Below are 19,573 nucleotides of genomic sequence, written 5' to 3'. Positions count from 1 at the left end.
ACTGCTTTTATATGTATGTTTGCATCCCTGGAGCGTCAGCCCTTTGCTGGACTCCACTGCAGAAATTACCCAGACATACAATAATCCCATCACTGACAATCTCCTCTCAGACATCACTAATATTACTCTTTTAAGATATACTGTATATTATCCCCACTGTGGAATAATTTCAGCGAGTGGAAAATGTCCTGCTGAGAAAAAACAAAAACAAAGCCTGTCCTCTGCTGAATGTTTGATGGTGCGTCAGATAATGCCAGACCTGGTGGCCTTTTTTCATTCTGAAGACATCTGTCATTTAAGTGAAAATTGCCAGGTTTGTCATGAAAGAGAATTCATCGTGCCTTTGAGTATGGCTCTATGATTAATTCAGGCATGTCAGTTGGTGAGTAAATGCTTCTTTATTCTCGTGTAAGTGGTCAATATTAATAATGCACACGCGGGTCTAAGTTCAGCATCCGTCTTGGCAAAGTTCAACATGGAAGGTTTCAGCAGCTGCGCACGCTTGTCACCACATTCTTACTCTTTCTCTCTCTCTCTGCCTCTCTCTTTTCCACTGCCACTCCATCCTTTCTCTCTCTTTCTGTCCCTGGCTCTGAAAGGCGCCATATGCCTCTGATGCCTATTCTGATAGAAAGATGTGGCCCATCAGCAGTAATTGGAGGAGCTGTGGTGGTAGGGTTTCTCTAGGAGGCGGCGGCGTGATCGATCCCATGGATGGTGGAGGTAGGCAGGCAGGCTGACAGCGCTGCGTCCCCCACAGCTCCTGACAGCTCAATGAAGGCCAAGCCGCAGAGCACAGGATGTCCTTTTGCAAGAACAATCATCACGCGTGCAGGTCACCCTCGAGCCCCCAGAACTCACAGCCATCCAGTTAAATCATAATTACCCATTTAGTCGATTATCAGCTGGGTAGAAGCACGTTGAATTTAATGTTAGCCTTTCATTATACACACATTAAAGAATAAAGGAAATGTCAGAGGCTTAATAGCGATGACGTGATTTAATTATCTCCAAGGTGATTTATTTGGAAGATTTTACAGCAATAATCTCCCGACACCCTCATACATCCTGTGAAGTATACAATTTAATTACGCACTGTGTACCGACACAATAAAATAGCATGAGATGTGGATGATGGATGCAGCACAGACTTCACACAAGCAGGATAATTTGCATACTTGTGACAATACGCAGGCTGGTGTCAATACGGCGCTGCCATCACAGCTTTGGACAGCAGTCTTTGTTTGTCCTCCTGTTTATGGTTTTCTCAAGACCAAAACTGTACTGTGCTGATCTCAGCCTGGCCATCGGTTGCCATGGCGACGCACAGCAGCTGGGACTGATGGCATGTTAGAAAAGCTTGGCACAGGTTAAGTCAAAAGAACGATTTATTTACCTTGCACAGTTGTCGTTGTCCTTATCGCTGCAACCTCATGTTACCTATTGTATTGACAGAGACCTGGTGACTCTGTCTGGCAACCACAAGAATACCAACATATAAAAATTGCATTTCATTGACTCTGTTGAATAAATGAGGAAATGCACTCAATACACACAATCAGAGTAAGAATTGAAAGAGCCCTACAAAAAAATTGGCCAAGATACTGTGTGTCCTACATATTTCTTATGTAATTAAATCTTACTCCTTGCTGTTATCCTTCTATCCTGTCTTCCTTTTTTACCCTTTCTCATTTATACTATTCTACTTATTGAAGAGTCTTAATAAAAAGGGTGAAAACATGCGAAAATTTCAACAAAGTCCAGTGTAGACTCCAATAGACTCGATATCCAACAGTCCAAGCAGCGATAGTTCCACTAATACACATACTGTAAATGCACGAAATATTAATGAATTGCTCCACTGGCTGCCATTTCTTTGACAATATCAGACCTTGTTGCAGGGTTTCAGCCTTGTGACCAGTAATATTGTAGCTGCATCGATTCATGTGGCTCTGACTGCACCAAAACTCCATGTTCTGGCTTATAGTTTGTTTAAAAAATACATGCAATACCCCTTGATTAAATGAAACATGGAGTATAGGAATTTTAACTTGCTTCTATTGTCATCTGATTCAAACATATTTCACCTGTAAAACACAGAGAAATATGTTTTAAATTCATAAAACTAGCATTTTCTTACCCCACTGGCAGCTTCATTTTTATACGACTGAGTTAAAGATTAAATTAAGAGCAACCCTCATCCTCCAGGAGTTTGGCAAATACTTTTCAACAGCCTGCCCTCGACGCTACCTGCTGATCCCCCTCAGGGAGAACTTCTGACAGAGACGGAGGACAGGAGAAGGTTGTGGCTTTACAGGCAATCCCCCTATAATATTACCTCTCTTCCCCCTGCCACACACACACACAGACACCACCCACACCCTTTCTGGAATACACTGATCCCTGTGAAGAATTTCCAGCCTGAGCCAGAGCTGCACAGGAATAACATCGGCAGCCTGAAGGTGCTGCTGAGTGCAACAGCCAGAATTTCAGTTGGTCTCTGGGGTATAAATAGATTACAGCTCATGGTTGTGTCCTGTTGGAACACACTGCTACTCTGAAATATTGTTTCAAATACTAACAAGAGCTCCTCCTGTTTATTTATGTATTTATTTACATTCTTCTGGCCTTGTGTGAATTAAAACTGTATCCCTATAGTCCTTCACCCTTGTGTGGCCGATACGACAGTCGATGTTTTAAGTACCATTACACAAATCGCGCACTCACTAGTATGCCTTTCATCTTCACAACTGTCGCTCAACCTACCAGGATCATTTTCAGCCTCTGCAAGGGTTCAATTGATCCCTGAGAGATAGTCAGGGAGGGGGGGTCATTTTTCCCTTGGCTAGTAGGTAGGTAACTGCTGTTGTTTGCACTTGGCAGCTTTGCCTCTCATGTTTGGTTTGAGGCATTACACCGGCAGAATGGGAAGAGTGGCAAGGAGTGCCATAAGGCACTTTGGAGGGAGACTTTGGAGGTGATGACATGCTCCAGGCTTGCAGTTTAGTCGCTTTCCTGTGATGAATGTTTATGAGCTGCTATTAACACAACTGTGGTAGTCACTGTAGACAGACAACAAGCCTATGCTGCTTGAAATATTTATCACTTTATCTCACCCGGTTTGTCCTTTCACAGTATCATACTATATGCGATTACTGTTCACAACACCTCTGCTGACCTCAGCTCTTTAGTGAGCATCATAAGGATTGTAAATGCATGACTGCATGAAAGAGCTATGTTATTAATGATGCATTTAAAAGAAAGGCAGGCCATTATAAATGTATCACTCTTTATCCACACTCTTGACTTTAAAACTTGAGTAAGATACTATGTATATATCAAATTTCATTTTAAAATAACTTGCCCTATGGCTGAAACATGACTAAGAGTCTAAAGCCATGGTAGCGACTCTATGAGGCTGTACTTGCACAACAGCGTTTTGAGTTAAATGCTAAAATCAGCATGCTAACATGCTCACAGTGACAATTAGGGGGTATGTATATTATTAATTTAACAACAGGTATCTGTCGATAAAGAGTCCTATCCGATACTTATATTTATCTAAGTGATACAGCTGCCCAGTGCACACTCAAGCTACAACCTGAAAATGAGATGACTAATCTCAACCCGAAAGTTTTTTCTTTGCCAAAGATGCTCAGTATACATAATAAAAATAATTCTATACATAGCAGCAGAAGATGTTGCAGTGATGTTTAAATATATATCTGACACATTGAAATAACAGCTGTAGCCTTGCACACCTTCTTTTTCACGAGCTACTTGATCCAAATACTGGGGGTCCTGGCTCAAAACTATTCAGTTCATAAGTTTAAAGTGTTGATATGTTAAGAATTTATAAAATTTTTTGGCTCAGCCATCAAGTTACTCACAGAATAAATGTTAATTAGAAACAGCTGATATGACCTTTGTCATTTTAACTGACAGAAATCACGGTCAGTGCCAGCTAAAAATGACAAGCTGCTACCTGAATGTTTTGCACACTGCTCTTTGCAAATTAGAAGGATAGAGTAGAGATAAATTATTCAATAATGGTTAGGTAGCGTCGGAGCGAATCTATGTATTTCACGAGCCTGGATTTCAGAACTCAGTCACTCGCACCGAAACACTCAAATTTTCACTTGCATATGCAGTGAAATGCACACACTGTATAGCCTGGCTGTGTTGCAACACAAGCATCCTGAAGTGGACAAACACAGTAGAGTACAGTATTGAAAGAATTGGCATTTGATCCAGTTTATTTTAACTAACCGTTTTTTTTTTTATTGTTTAGCAGGTATAATGTTTACCATGTTCACCATCTTAGCATACTAACATTTTCTAATTTGCACTAAACAAAAAGTACAGCTGGGGTTGATTGGAATTTAATCAGTTTTGAGGGTATCTGTTCATAAACCATGCCACTAGTGTGGCTAAAAACCTAAAAACCTTTCTGAGAAATTTGAATGTAATGGCTGTAAGACTTTAACAACATTTCACTTTTCATTTTTCCATGGATTTCTGTAAAGTGCAGTCGAAATTCTGCACATTTAATGAGGTGCATGAAAGCCTGTCATTTTGGCAAACATTTGTAGCGCCTAAATATGTTGCCTACTGTTGGGACAGTGAAGTGTGTTACTGCGCTGCAATGAATGCCTCTGCATTAGAGCTGACCTCTAATCACGTATCATATTACCTACATGTTTCACTCCACAGTTGCACACTGACAGTCCGAACACGACTGTGGCAGCCGGTGCAGTCAAGCAAACAATAAGAAAATCTCTCTAACATGCTCTAACAATTGAATCCAGTGCGTGCTGCAATTATATGTTGCTCCCCGAGGTACCCTCCTTGACACCCTAAAAAGGTAATATACCCTCTGCCGTAGAACGCAATCACATGGTTCATACTCCTAGTCTGCATAATTACAAGGGCTTGGGGAAATTGAAGGGCTCCGCTACCGGTAAGACTGGGGGCTTAAGTAATCTTGTGAGATGGGAGGCATTAAGAAGAACATGGATGTCCTTGTTGGATCAGTGTTACTGCATAGCTTGGACAACCTGCCACGTTTGGATAAAGATGAGGTTAACAGTTCCCTCACGGCATCGTCTGACAAGCAGCGGTGTGAGCGGCATGACTCCTACACCAGGTTTAAATATAACAATGGGCTTTATGTAATACTCAGCTGCAATAATGTACAAGTACAAGCTACAGATGTAAAGATTTATTTGGAGTTTTAGATAGTTTAAGCACACATCTTTCTGTCTATCTTATCATTATTAACTCAAAGTTTTGAGACAGAAGGAGTACTTGTGACAGAAACTGCTTGAGCGTATTTCTCACTAGATGAATCTCCACTGACAGGTCCGATCAGAACAGAGACAAATGACGAGGCATTCTCCCACATCTGTCGTCAGCAGGCCTGACAGAGCACTGTCTGGTTCACTTAGTGCTCTTTCAGGCACTACTTCACATTCGATCAGGGGATTTTGACCTCTGCATTCCTATTACATGATGCTTCCTCCACAGTCACAACAACACAGTGCCATCGCTGGTGACTGCAGAGGGTGCTGTGAGTTGATGTTGACGAGAGTTAGTCAGGCCTTTCATCTTGATTTGATACAGTGATATGGTCACTTGGCGAAGGACACATTTTTTATCCACTGACCGGGGAGCAGGGAAAACATCATACTCTGTAGAAAGGATGTGGTCGAATCCATACTGATAGATCTGGAGGTACAGTATGAGTTCATTTATCTGATAGCTGATTTGACAGGACTGGGAGAGGCTACAGTGCCTACTTCACACCCAAACTTTTTAAAATGCGGAGTCCAGCACATTTTATGCTCCCCTCAGGCTCTATTCGCTGAAAGTCTTTTAAAAAGTCTTTTGCAAACCTCTCAAATGGATTTTTATCATTTCATAATGAGGCTTCTGCTCTATATAATCTTCAAAACAAATCATAAAAATGCACCCTGTGGTGATTTTTGAAATATCTGTTAATTGATTTGATTCACTCCAGGGACTGCCACTCTAGACTTTTGCTCTTGGCATTTACATAAAAGTTTTTCTCAGATGGGAGATCTCTGGACTGTGAGCCATTACAGCCAAGGCTCGAAATGATCAAACCCAGGAGATTGACCATCATTCGGGCCTAAAGATGCCTTTCATTTACCAGTTTTCCAGAGAGCCTGCATGGGAAAATGGCTCTGTATCGGTTTCTTTGTTCCTTCCACTTAATTGCTGCAGGGCTGCAATATGTCAGCTATGTCCACGGGAAGAAACTGCCTCTGTCGATGGGTTTTCCTGCCATTAAGAAGATCCTCATTCTAATTGCAAGTATTTTGTGAGACAGCCACTCTAATGAATGGAGGGATATGCCGACATAGCAGATCACATTACAAACATCGGAGGTAGAAGTGTGGTTTAATTGCTGACTGGGATAAAAAAAAAAACTATCTATTTGCAAACTGCCGATGTTAGAAAAGATAAATCCTCTGATCTGCATATTTCACTGAGCAGATTAATGGCAAGTGAGATTCCAATTTTGATTATCTTGCTGAATCCAATTACCCATCCATTGTGCACTTCACATGTGTTTTCCACCATTTACCTTCACCTGAATGGGTGTGAACGTCTGTTCTTTTTGGCATGCAGCAACCGTGTGCATACAGTACATGTATGTATACATGCAGTATATATTTTGTTATGTAGGTGTATACAGGTATGTCTTCAGTGGTTAAGGGTTGTAGGAGTAACCTCTATTTGGGAAGCGACCTGTCACACCGAAACTACATGTTCACTGAGGCTCCCTGTGGACACTCAACCATGCGTAACACTGGCTCAAGGCAAAAAAAGAAAAAGAAAAGCGGCTTTATGAAGTGACTGATAGGATGTACTGCAGCGGTTTGTATGAAACCTAGAATTCTCCACAGTGTTACCACAGAAAAACTGGCCTCAGTGTGAGTCAGTGTGAGTGACTGACATTGAATTGGAGGGCATGGAGGTCTAAAGCTTACTCTTTTATCTGATCTCAAAGGGGAAACTGTGGTACGACCTGCATTTCTGACATTTTTGTGCCTGCAGCATACAGCAGAAACATTTATCAGCAGGTAAATAGTGCACTCCTCCTAATATTACACAGCACTACTTCTCCCATTACACACTCAGCTTTGGGAAATACGTGTACAGATGTAAAGTTCTTGCAACAGAGGAAGGCCTACTGTTCTATCAAATTTATGTTTCCAAGGGTTTGGTTACTTTGAATATTTTATCTTGAACATTTTGAAAACAACTGGCATGCTGTGGTTGCAAGGGAGTGTATATTAGTTTTGATTTCAAATCTGTTTCTGCAAAGTGTCTTCAGACTGAATGCAAGTTAAAAGTAGGCGACACTTTTTTTGTAATGTTTTTTGTAAAGACGTCAGACAACGGGAGTAAAAAACGAGAGGATCTGCAGGAAAATAAGCAAAGCTTCTGGAGTTTTAGGCAAGTTTAAAATCCCTCTGAATCTGAGCTGTAGCACACTCTGTACACAGTGTCAGTGCATGTTGTTAGCTAACTACAGCTCACGTCCAGTGGCCATTTGTGGCGGCACTCCAGCAGACAAAATTAAGCAAATAAACCAAGATCACAGTTTGCTTTGTATTCAGTTTGAACACACTTTAAAAATAAAAAGTTCCACCAGGGATGCTGTTAAATTGTTTAAAAAAAATCTTAGTAAGTGAGTGAATAATGATTAATCACTCTTAGCTTGTTTCCTCTTAGCATGATTGCACTTACACAACACTGCAGTGTATTTTTGCAACTTGAGAATGTGTTCTACAGTCACTAAAAACTGTGAAAATTACAAAACGCAATGTTTCCAAAACAGAATCTTTAAAAACTGAAGCATGTAAAGTGCATAAATATGGTGCAGTGCACTGTTAATGATATTGTAGTTTCTTAATAATCTTTTTCAAACAAAAGCCAAGCAAGAAATTCAATTAAACTAAACACATTTCTCAAATCTAATACATTTCCATATGAAGCTGCAGTGCTTTGAGCACTAAGCACAAAGTGCAATTAAACAGCTCTGCCTCAGTAAACAAAGCTAAACTTGCAACGAAGGCAATATATCCACTGTGATCATTTACCCCCCTGAGCACTCAGCAAAAATCAATAACATGCACAGACATCAAACCAAACAAGATTTGCAAATCAGTCTTCATAATGCAGAGGATAAAAAAATCCTCTTAACTACACTGAGACACATCACAGAGCCACTGGTGATAAGAATTATCCTGGGAAGTTTAAGAGTTTTATGGATTCCTTTGCATTTGGGGCATGGATGGTTTAAGCTGCAAAATGAAAGTCAGAGTCAAAGTCAGTTCATAATCAAGCCAACACAAAATGTGTATGTATGTGCATGCGTGCGTATGTCCTTGCATGTATGTGTGTGAGACAGAGAGAGAGTGTATGTGTACATGCACAGCTCCTCTCTCTTGACCTGTAACTGGAGAAACTGACACGTACTACCCCTCACATTTAAATTTAAACCTGCATTAATCAATAGTTTTAATACTGACATTGAATAAAGTGACTGTATAATGTGAAAGGGTCGATCATAGTCAATAATAAAAAACTACAAATTATGTGTCTGCTGAATATTAAAGTAGGCAATGTTTTCTAAAACATTAGCCATAACAACTAAGCTAGCAATAGAGTGGTGGTTGCATATCTGTTAGCTTGTTTTGATGTTTTTCTATCCCCTAGTGACCAACTGATACCACAAATTGATTAATGCAGCTTTAAGATAACTATGAACAGCTACGGTCAACGACAGCCATCCAGTAAATAGATCAATAGATAGCTTTTTGAGTTGTGAAATGAAAGACTAAGATTAGCAATTAGCTTCATCATTGGCATCATGGAGATGCAGTCGCAAGGTAAAGCTATAGGGAGGACTGCCAAGCAACAGAGATGAACAGCACATTAAGTATTCTATAAAATGCCTCAGCAATGGAAACCTTCAGTTTAGATCATTTACTGTAAAAGGCATGAAGAATAGAACATGTGACTAAAACATGACTGATGAGAATCCTTACAGTAGCTGTAATAATAATGTTGAGGAAGACGAATAAATAGACTGTGCTCCCTCATCAATTACAGCGAAGGTGCCCTTGAATAAGATATATAACCCCAAGTGATGGCTTGTAGCGCTGTTGTTGTTCTGTTTTATCTCCCAGTACATAATCCAAATATTGACAGACCAACAAGATTCAAACTATGCCGCTTTCAGTGAACATGATATACTCTCTCTAACAGTAACAAGGAGCCTGCCTCTCTCTATAAGCGTGTCCCTACATAAAGGACAACTAAATTGAACATCATACAATTCGGTCTTCATGGTCTCATTCTCCCTGTGTCGACCAGTAATGTGCTGGAAAGAAGTCTGCAGTTTGGAACACTAAGGCAGTGTCGTGGTTACACAGTGCGTAACACCTCGATTGCTCTGCTACTGTTTCACAATATAAACCCCACTCTGATTTCTGGGCAGAGCTACATTTGTCTGGCGGTAAAGAAAGCCATAAAGTCCCCTGAATGATCACCTTTTTTCCAAAATGTATTTATGGGCTCTGTGAAGCTGTTATGTAAATGTTATGAATAGACTCTTTTAGCAGCTAATTCAGTACAGTAAGCTATCTTCTGAGGATATTAAAATATATATATACATATATATATATATATATATATATATATATATATATATATATATATATATATATATATATATTTATATACTGTAAATATATATATATATATATATATATATTTATATACTGTAAATTGTTATTTTTGAGTGAAAGTTTTAAAGTGGCTCCACTACAGTTGCTGCTCAGTATATGCACACATAATGAGTGAATTAGGATGTTTTGAAAAGGCAATCATTTTTCAGAGGACTTTTCAGGGCTTTGAAAGGAACGTGTATTATTTCTGTTTCTTGGCCAAGACGTTCAAGTCAATGTGTCTCCCCTCCGACCAGCACACTCTCCTCCCATTTCAACTGACTTCTAACAATATGCATTGAAACCCCCAGTTGATATGGGGCTTCAAATAGAATCACTTCTCCCTGCTGCCTGCCTCCTTGCGGTTCCAAATGCAAAATGTGATTTACGTCGACATAAGTCTCCACAGCCTCTTTCAGCTGCATCTGTCTCATTCTTGCTGCACACTTTTAAGTACCAATTTGGGGCCTTATTGAACCCAGCTTAAAGTGCAAAGAGCAATTTGTCATGCAATTCATTGTTCAAGACAAAAAGTTCTCTTGGAATAATAAGCAGCCAGGGGAGCACATATGGATCAAATATAAGTGGTCTCTGTCCTTTTTGACCAAGCTGGGACTTCCTCCAAAGCTCCTACCCTTCTCACCCCCCAGCAGGGACTTCGATCCTCATTTGTCACCTGTGCCACCAGGCCTGAAGAGATTGTCTGGTTTTGATGAATGGAGCGAGGGCTTCTGTCCTTACTCTGCCATCCATCAACTGCTGTGGATATACAGCATTAAAGACAAACAACTCTTGCTGCCTCTGTGACTCTGGTAGAGTTCTGACACCTATAGTCCGAGATTGTCAAGACACGAATCTTAAAAGATTCAGGTTGGGCTCTGGCTAGAGTAGGGCTTGGTTTGTATTTTTGGTTGATGAGAATTTTAGGCTATGTGTTGTATTTTTGACATACATCTACAGTGGGACCTGCAGAGTGTTCTTATAAGCTACTTTTCCATTGATTTCTTTTTGTGCACTTCCACAAAGAGGACATGCTAGCCCAAGTGATGCAATTATCAGTGCTTACCTGTTTAAATTCCCATGTGTTCGTCTGAGAAAAAGCAAAATACAGGCTGTACTACCCTGTTACTGATGACTTCATCCCCTGCTGATATTTGTGGGACAGACTCCACTTTTTAGAAAAGTAGCTGAATCCTATGGAATCCAATTAATTAGGATTAATATTGTGTGAAGAAAAATGGACAGCAATCACACTGGCCAGTCTTTGAATTCTCTCAGATTCTTCCTTTTTCCAGAAGGATAGCAGACATTTTTCACCACAGTTCTAAATGTGTGTTATGTGTTGAGCTGAATTGATTTTCTCAGGGAAATGTCGCTCATAAAAACTACGAAGGCAATACAAGCTCTAAAACATTTACAGAATCTGTCAGACTCGTATCCTTGGATGGAAACTTTGTGACAACTCAGACTTGGGTATTTTTTGGTCTTTGGACACACTGGTCCTGCTCATTCAACCTCTCTTCAAGTGTCGCAGATAAGTCAAGGTGCACAGCTTTGACAGAGCACTTTCACACACAAAAAAAAATGGAGCCCAGATGTGTGTTTGTAGCTGCAGAAATCAGAAGTCTTTTCTCTCAGGAGCAGAGGAGCACAAATGAGGCTCTCATCTCCAGCTCTGTCTTTGCATGTTGCACCATTGGGAAATTAATGCCAGTACTGTAAATGTAATTTGGATTAATGTGTCGTAATCTATAGACAGCATGGCAATCCCTTAATAAAAAAAGATGTGAAAAAAAATGATATTAATTTTCATGAGCTTGTTTTTCTGAAACTTCTGAAACACAGGATTACCATTGATGGCACTTCATTTTCAAGTTGAAATTCATAAGCTTGCTTTTTTGGATTTCTTGCATCTACAATGAGCTTTAAATGCTTAAACAAATTGCCTTTCCCCCCCCAGATTCCATCTTTCCTCTATCTCCAAAATGAGACAGAGAATGGACCCTGTCATGACATTGATTTAACCTCTCACATACTAGCAAAGGTTCATCTGGAGATAAGGTTACTATTACTGCAGGTTCCCTACCTCTCTCCCTCTGCCCTTATCTCTCTCTATCTCCCTAGTCTGGGCATATTGCCGCTTGTCCGTTCATCCTGACCGCCTGTCTCCTGCTTCAGCTCCATCTTCCTAACACCAGACTATGTTGCAATTACATTACAGCTCAGTGGTATCAGGTCAAGGTGATACCATGTGAGAAAACACCTGCATGTTCACAATGACCTCCAACCGTTGGAGCAGTGTGAGCGGGGCTCTACAGCTGACACCGTGTCTCGACTCAACCTCAGTGCCTTCAGGCAGAACGGAAGCCCATACAGACGCGTTTAGGCTGCTGGTTTCATTGGAAGGCTGGATGGAGATGTAGGTTTGTGCCCCAGAGAAAAAGAAACGGCTCAGGTGGTCTTAAGAAGCAGGTCTTCTTTCACAGAATAAAGACATCATGCTTAACCTTGAGATGTTACCTTGGGCAAATAGATTTGAGTTATCATTTCCTGTCATAATTCAGCTGTGAGAAAACTCAGTGTTTGTAACTCTGTAGGCTACGTGCTGTGTTTGCTAATCTGAGCTGGAGGAAAATGTTCACTCTTTGTCTTTCTTCTTTTCGTACCATTAGGGATTTTTGATAAAGGAATATCCTCTCCTGCCATACTTCCACATAGGATTTGGATTCAGTCACTGCTGGCAGATTAAATGGCAGTTTTCAAGGTTTATTAGCTTTTATTGTCTTGATTATGATGTAGGTGCACATTTCACTGCCTACTTTAGTTTTATTATTAGTTATCTTTTGATCACTTTTATGTAGGTGTTAGTGACTCATGATTGCACAGTTATGAAATGAAGAGGTTACACAAATGTGATCACACTAAAGAGAGACAACTAGAGGCTCAGGATGGGGCACATTAAAACTATGAGTCAGTGATTTCAATTTCTCATTGTTTAAAGCAGCAAAAGTTTAGTAGTTAGTAGTTAGTTAATAAGTTAGAAATTATTTTTGGCTCTTGTTGGACATTAAACAGGTATTTACAGAGAAAAAATTAAATGCAATTTTGATAGGGTTTCATTGACACAAAGGTCACGCACATAACTCTATATATACATATCTTGGACATGCAACAAAGCATCTGCATTATATTTTAAGATGTAAACACACACTGGAGATATATGACATTTTGGAGACACTCTTAACCTTTCCTTTGCGACTTTTTACCTTGGCTACAATCTTACTGAAAAATATTCTGTTGGTTGGATCCCAGTGAGACCTCAACAATACTAATTTATCTCTGCCTGTTGCCAATAAGGAACAGTGTGAATAGGATTCATTGATTGGGTGGTTAGCAAAGCAGAATGCTTTGTTGCATGTCTCAGTGATGACAGGGTGTCTCTAAAATGGGTTCTATAATGTTGCACTGACTTAATGATCAATACTGTATTTGTATTTGAATGTCTGGCACTTCTTTCTTATGTTCTTGTTGAAAAAAATCATAAGATAGGCCCTATTGAAGCATTTTACACCATGCCCGTCTGCTGCTACAAGACTGGTTTATGCGAAGCTACTTTGGGCACAGTGCACTTATCTGATTGGTGTGAAGCTTAACACCAGCCAAACTTTAAAGGTCTTTCCTCTTTATTTAAATGGCTTAAACCTTCTTAGATTTAGCCCTTTGGCTGACGTAGTGCACCACTATCGCTGGGTGCAGCCTCACTAACCTCTCATTACACAGCATTCGGGACCAACAAAAGCACAAGACTCAACCAAAACATTAGCATTGCTTCATTTAAGCAGCTGCAACCTCACGTCTCATACATTATACCTCAAATCTGTCCATACACTGTCTCATTTGAATAATGTCGTCCCTTTGCTTGTTTCGGCAGTAGCACATAGAGTTTTGATGATAGATTTTGTTCACATCAGTGAAACTAATAAATCTGCGAGTAGCCTATTTTTGCTAACATACAGTACAAAACACAAAGTGCATTCTAGGTTGAACAAGGTCAAGATGTAAATGGTTAAAGATGAATGAAGTGATGGAGTATGAAAGTGTACTTTACCGAAAGTGACTATGATAGCTCGTTTTCAACATACATCCTGAGTCTTTTCACTGTAGCTAAAATGGGGACAAAGCACAATAGCAAATTCTTCCATGTACAGTAGTTCATATTTTTAGAGAGCCTTACAGAGGGAAGAGAAATGAACTCACACTGAAGTGAAAGTTGATGAGATTTTGAAGTGGAACTTCTCAGTTGAGGTTTACATTTCAAAAGAACTCAGGAAGAAATGTGGTGTGAAAAATAATACTCACACTTCTTTGTGATGCCTTTCTCCTAAAAAATAAGGTTTTAAATTTCTCTCTGGAAGGCAGAGAGAAGGGAATTTGACTTTTAAATCAGCTGCGGGACAGTGTCTCAACCTATTTGGTTTGGTGCAACAGAAAAAAAATGACATAAAAATGCCACATTTTTATCTTGGACATTTTGCACTACTGACTGGAGCATGTCATAGCCCAGTATAGCCTACAAATGTTGATACAAGCCATCACTTCCCCTTTCTCAGCAAGCCCAGCTTTGGTTACTGTTATGTACCTTTACAACATTCAACATTGGGGAGATCCCATCCTGCAGTCAAATTTGTATTCCTTGATGTTCTTTTTTGGCTAACGACAGTGGCCCCCCCAACTGGTTAACTGTGTTGCCATAGGAACTGAAGTGATATTTTAGTGCCTGCCCAAACCAATATTGCACCAATCAAATTACCAATGCTGTTGTTGTCAGTCAGAACAGAAATTCAAATAAAACTTATATAATAATACTTTTTAAATTTCTTGTTTTTGGTAGCGAATTTTGACCAAATAAGTGCACAAGTGAAAACAGACACAAGGATATATGCTATTGTTTTCATAGAAAACAATTTCTTTTACTTTCAGTTTGACTTTACTTTATGTGTCCACTCAGAATAACACAAAGCTATATAAAAAGTGTGCACTCACAGCAGCAAGAACAACATCCATGTTTCAGCCACATAAATATGAGCAGGTGTGACCTATATTTATAGCTAGCCAGGTCCCATAAATATCAGTCAATGAATATGCTCTGATTCAACTGATTATTATATATCCTGGCTGTGTGATATGTGTCAGTCTCAATATGAGGTAATAATGATGATGAAGGCCAAGGGCAATATTTGTAAGTCAGCCACACAGGAAATATTTGAGGCTGACTTACAGATATTAAAAAAGTATTACAAACTTGAAATTCATTCTTACTTAACTACAAATGCAATAAACCAATGACAAAAGGTATTGAGATTATCAAAAGATCTACTGTAAAATATAAGAAAAAATGAAAATGTGTCAGACTAGTGGCCCCATGTTTCTTTATCTGACCGGATTGACCGTTGTTGACAACCACAGGCTATCACAACGGTAACAGCATCCTAGACAGCCACGGATATCGTACAACTGGTTCACCAGACAGATATATCAGGGATACAACACGTGACCATCACAGACACACATACACACACACTGCTATGAAAGGCTCACACACACAAAGGCACACCAGGAAGCCCGATTCAGAGCGGGTGTCTTACTGATTACAAACAATGCGAGCCATCTAAAGGCTGCTATCCTGCTTCTCTCAGCATGGTAAATATTGTAATGTTGCGCTTTCTCTCTTATTTCTCGCTGCCATTTCCACACAGTGTTTGGCTTTCTCGCTACGTCTCACCCACCGTTTAAACAGAAGCTCATCTATATTTTGTCTTGTACCTAAGCTGGCCTCTGACAGCTACTTATTGTACAAGAGCAGCAGCAGGCAGCTCTGGCAGCAGGATTCTAAACTTGAGAAAACCACATTTACAGTACTGTGTATGTAGCAGATTAAAGGAATGGTCCAATTAAAAAAGTATATATAAACCATACAAAGTAGCTATTTCTGTGCACTTTACAAAGTGATTGAACACCTTGTAATGGAAGTCAAATGTGTAGAAATACACTCCCTGTCCTGTGTACTCATCAATCATATCTTGTAGCACTATATATAAAGATTTCGGCTCTGCATGGGAATAAAACACACCCAGAAATCCATATCCATTATCGTGGCATGCATGCTTTTCATTTGCAGTACGGCGTCGCTGGAGCCATATTGATTTTCATCCCTTTTACCCGCTTTGTACATGGTGTGAAAGCTTGTTTTCCCTCTCTGTATTTGAATTCAGCATGTTAAAAAGCACATTTGGACAGTATCTATCAATCATAGGTGATTATGACCAATGTTGGTGGTGCAATGAACTCGGTGTGTAGCCAGTGAACCGCATAATTGACAACTTGTGTGTTATTTATATTTATTTTATTTATAAAGTAATTTTCACCATAGGCTGTTTGATCATTGTCTTGTTTGGGGGTTGTTTTGTTTTTTTTACTCACCACTGAAAACATGCTAGTCCTTCTGCCTGAAAAATGAGCAAAGAGAGTATTATTGCTGTTTTTTACATGTGTAAAAAATTTGGCTCTCCTATACTGTGGATTTAAAATTTTACAAATGTATCACTTATAAAATCGCGTGTTTGAATTTAAATAATGAGAGCAGTAAAGGATTATATACCTTACTCACTATCACTAAATTTCAAACTCACTATTTAGGTTTTTGCATTAGCAAATGAATAACTTGGAGAAGTGCCATTGCCGGACTTCATGTGTGCACTATTTTAAATGTAGGGTTGAAAAAATGACAGGCAGCAGGGGTAAATCATTGTAGTGCTTTTGCTATTAAACTATTTTACATATTTAACCTTGAATAAGCCTCATTTACAGTTAGAGATCCAGCCTTGTTTGTGCTTGTATATTAAATAAGAGCATCTCAAGTTAATTTCACAAATGGTAATAATAAATATATTAAGACTAATGGGCACATGCGGCACATGAACTCACACACATGCTCACACACACTAAATGCTTTGCTACAAAAGGAAATGTCACCCTCTTAGGGCAAATCTGGAATCACATGAAAAAGAGGCCAGCCTCTTTCTGTGATGTGCTCGTCTGTGGAGGAATTGCAACGACCCCGCCGCTCCCCTGTTGCCTTCCTGCCCAAAGGCTTATGATCAAACACTACAGCAAATTAATTTTTATGCAATTGGACACTGATGGAATTTAGTGTTTTCCCTCCAAGTCTTTAGTAGCACATAAGCAACACAGACACTCCCGTCTCTTTGTCCTCTAAAAACAGTCTAATGCTGCCAGATTCTGTATCTCCCCCTTCCCCCTTCCATGACTGACGGCTTGTCCCCTTGTGTCTTTTGGTGTGCAGACAAGACTTGAGTGACACAATCATAAAGCAATCAATTAAACACACCTCCTCTGAATGTCCTTCCAGGAGCCTGATTGTATTTCCCTGCTGTCATGCTTATAACAGAGCATCAAAAGGCTTAAAATTCACTGTGTTGAATCCTGGTTAAAAAAAAATGTCAGTGCTGGTAAAAATGAAGCTACAACATAATCAAAATCCAACTCTTTTGTGTTTTGCTGTTTTTTTTTTTTTTTTTTTTTTTTTACATCTTCTGTTAAAGGTGGGGTCTGCGATTCTGGAAAAATCCACTACCATGACAAATACCATGATATAGAGCGAACAACGACACAGCAAGTAATGTAACTAACATTTGCTAGGTTGTGGATTAGCAAACTGTCACTACAGTTGCTGCTGCAAAGCTAACATGCAGAGAGGACAAGACAACTCTCCTGCTATTATAGCTAACAACACAACAACAGCATGACTTGGCAAACTAGAAAATTAGCTGAATGTCCGCGGGCAAGTCATTTAACGTTACCTGACACACAAATCATGGCTGGAATAGCCACACAGAACGGACAGCTAGCGGACCGTGAGGAGATATTCTCTGTATTAGACAAAAAGATGTGTATTGGATTAGAATTGCATACCCCACCTTTAAAGTGTAAGAAGGTTTAACACTAGGGGTCCTGAAACATTGAGCATTTTAGTTGATTTTGACACTGTAAGTGGTTAGAGCAATATGTACCTAACACATAAGAATACAAATGTTATGAAGAACTTGAGCACAAAATTCTTGTGTAATAAAACTCAACAGAAGAACAAATTTGCACGTTATATTGCAATGCAGTAGTGCAACAGTAATCTTAACAGTTAGGTGATGAGAAGAAGACCAGGTATTCACTTCTCCTAAGCCCTGTGCTTTCTCTGCCCTCCATTTATTATCAGTCACTGTGTGCAGCTCAGACATGCTCAACATCACACATGGTGTCCAGCCCTTCTTATCCTCTTAGAGCCATCTTGGTGAAGCATGAAGGTTTTAATTGGTTAACCACCACACTTGGAATGTCAGCGGGTCTGTCATTAGCCAATGAGCCAAGGACTGCGGCAGCTTCAGCAGATACTGTAGTCCCTAAACTGGGCTGATGGTCATCCATGCTTGTACAGTGATTTGCTTTGTCACTAACTACATTTAAAGGTGCTTTCCCATGCTCATCTGTTAATGTAAGACTGCTTGCTACACAGCCCGTCTTGTTTGTCTTCAACTAGAAAAAGGTTTTCTTAGCTGTGATTGTTAAGCAGTAAGTACCCAACTTGTCAGAGCCCATCGCTAGCATTTGATTTGAGCAGTGTTGACCCTGATTGCAGTGGTGGGCGAAGCAGCTACTTGCTGCGGAAGAAGAAACAGCTCTGTTCTCAGCCAAAAGCACAACTTGCTCTCTTTCACTGGGTCTTATATGTGCATGTCAATACAGCCATTGCACACGGCTGCATATGCCCCTCTGGTATGATTCCTTCCTGACTCAATCGATTCAGGCTCTGTTTAACTCATTAGCTTGTAGTGTGTAATCAATCAAGCAAGGGCATTTGTTTCGGGCCTCCAACCCGCTGCGTATTATAACTCAGCTCCTATCCTCAATGTGAACATTGTTCTGTCTCAAGTTATCTTTAGCGATGACTGTTACACTGAGCAGCCTGTAACTGAGTGCAGCCTCTTGGCATTCATTCAAATGATCCTGTTTCAATAATGCTAAGTGATGTGGTGTCCATGCAGGCAAAGAACAAAAGACACATATGCATGAAACATGTGCACACATACACGCACACCTGCACTCATGATCATAAAGAATTCTAAAATCTGCTCACTTCAATGCTTAGAAGAGTAATTAACTAGGTGCTCATTTTGTCTGTGTTTGCACTACTAAAATGATGTGCTTTCATCTCTTCTTTTATTGTTTTCATTAAATCACAAGCTTGAGCTAAAATCCATTTTCCCCTCATATTATGAGGTTATCATATCAAACTTGATCACTAAATTTAAACTGAAAGCAAAAGGAGGTATTCCGGACTTGACTGAAGTTGTTGTGTACATGAGTCATATCAGGACGACAGGTGTGGGAGCACTGGACACCATCAAACGGTGGCTGGCTACAGAGGGGACTCCGCCTCAGGCCAAGCAACAAATGCTGCAATTTCACCAAGCCACTTGGATCACCATACAGTACTTTCGACATACCACCCCATCACATACATGCGTCACCAGGCAGCACAAACATCTATTACGCTGTCTGAGATACCTATGGCATTTAATGGAACAGGCACTTTTCACAGTCGCTTCACAGTAGTAATTTGTAAGTGTCTCTGGCAACATGCTTTTGCTCCGTTCCCCTTGTACTTCATAAAGACGAGGCAGACATAAACAAGACATTCACTTGAGTCTCTTATGGGAACAAAATGACTACAATAC

The 19,573-nt window shown here is 39.9% G+C and overlaps 1 protein-coding gene across 6 annotated transcripts in view; it reads right to left on the bottom strand.

Moving 5' to 3' along the window:
• b3gat1a (beta-1,3-glucuronyltransferase 1 (glucuronosyltransferase P) a) overlaps positions 1 to 19,573 on the bottom strand; it is a 75,654-nt gene that overhangs the window by 43,211 nt on the left and 12,870 nt on the right. The window contains exons 1-2 of one of the 6 annotated variants that reach the window (XM_044202486.1): positions 2,141 to 2,279; positions 1,397 to 1,472 (exon numbers count right to left, since the gene is read on the bottom strand). The exons of 3 other annotated variants lie outside the window; for them this stretch is intronic. The gene's annotated coding sequence lies outside the window, so the exon portion shown is untranslated. Of the gene's footprint in view, positions 1 to 1,396; positions 1,473 to 2,140; positions 2,286 to 19,573 lie in introns of those variants that run through there. 2 more of the 6 variants (XM_044202485.1, XM_044202487.1) reach the window with 2 other exon arrangements.

The sequence above is a fragment of the Siniperca chuatsi genome, linkage group LG7 (genome assembly GCF_020085105.1).
Source record: "Siniperca chuatsi isolate FFG_IHB_CAS linkage group LG7, ASM2008510v1, whole genome shotgun sequence".
Lineage (NCBI taxonomy): Eukaryota > Metazoa > Chordata > Actinopteri > Centrarchiformes > Sinipercidae > Siniperca > Siniperca chuatsi.
The sequence above is the reverse complement of the archived record's forward strand: the minus strand, read 5'-3'. Positions and strand labels throughout refer to the sequence as shown.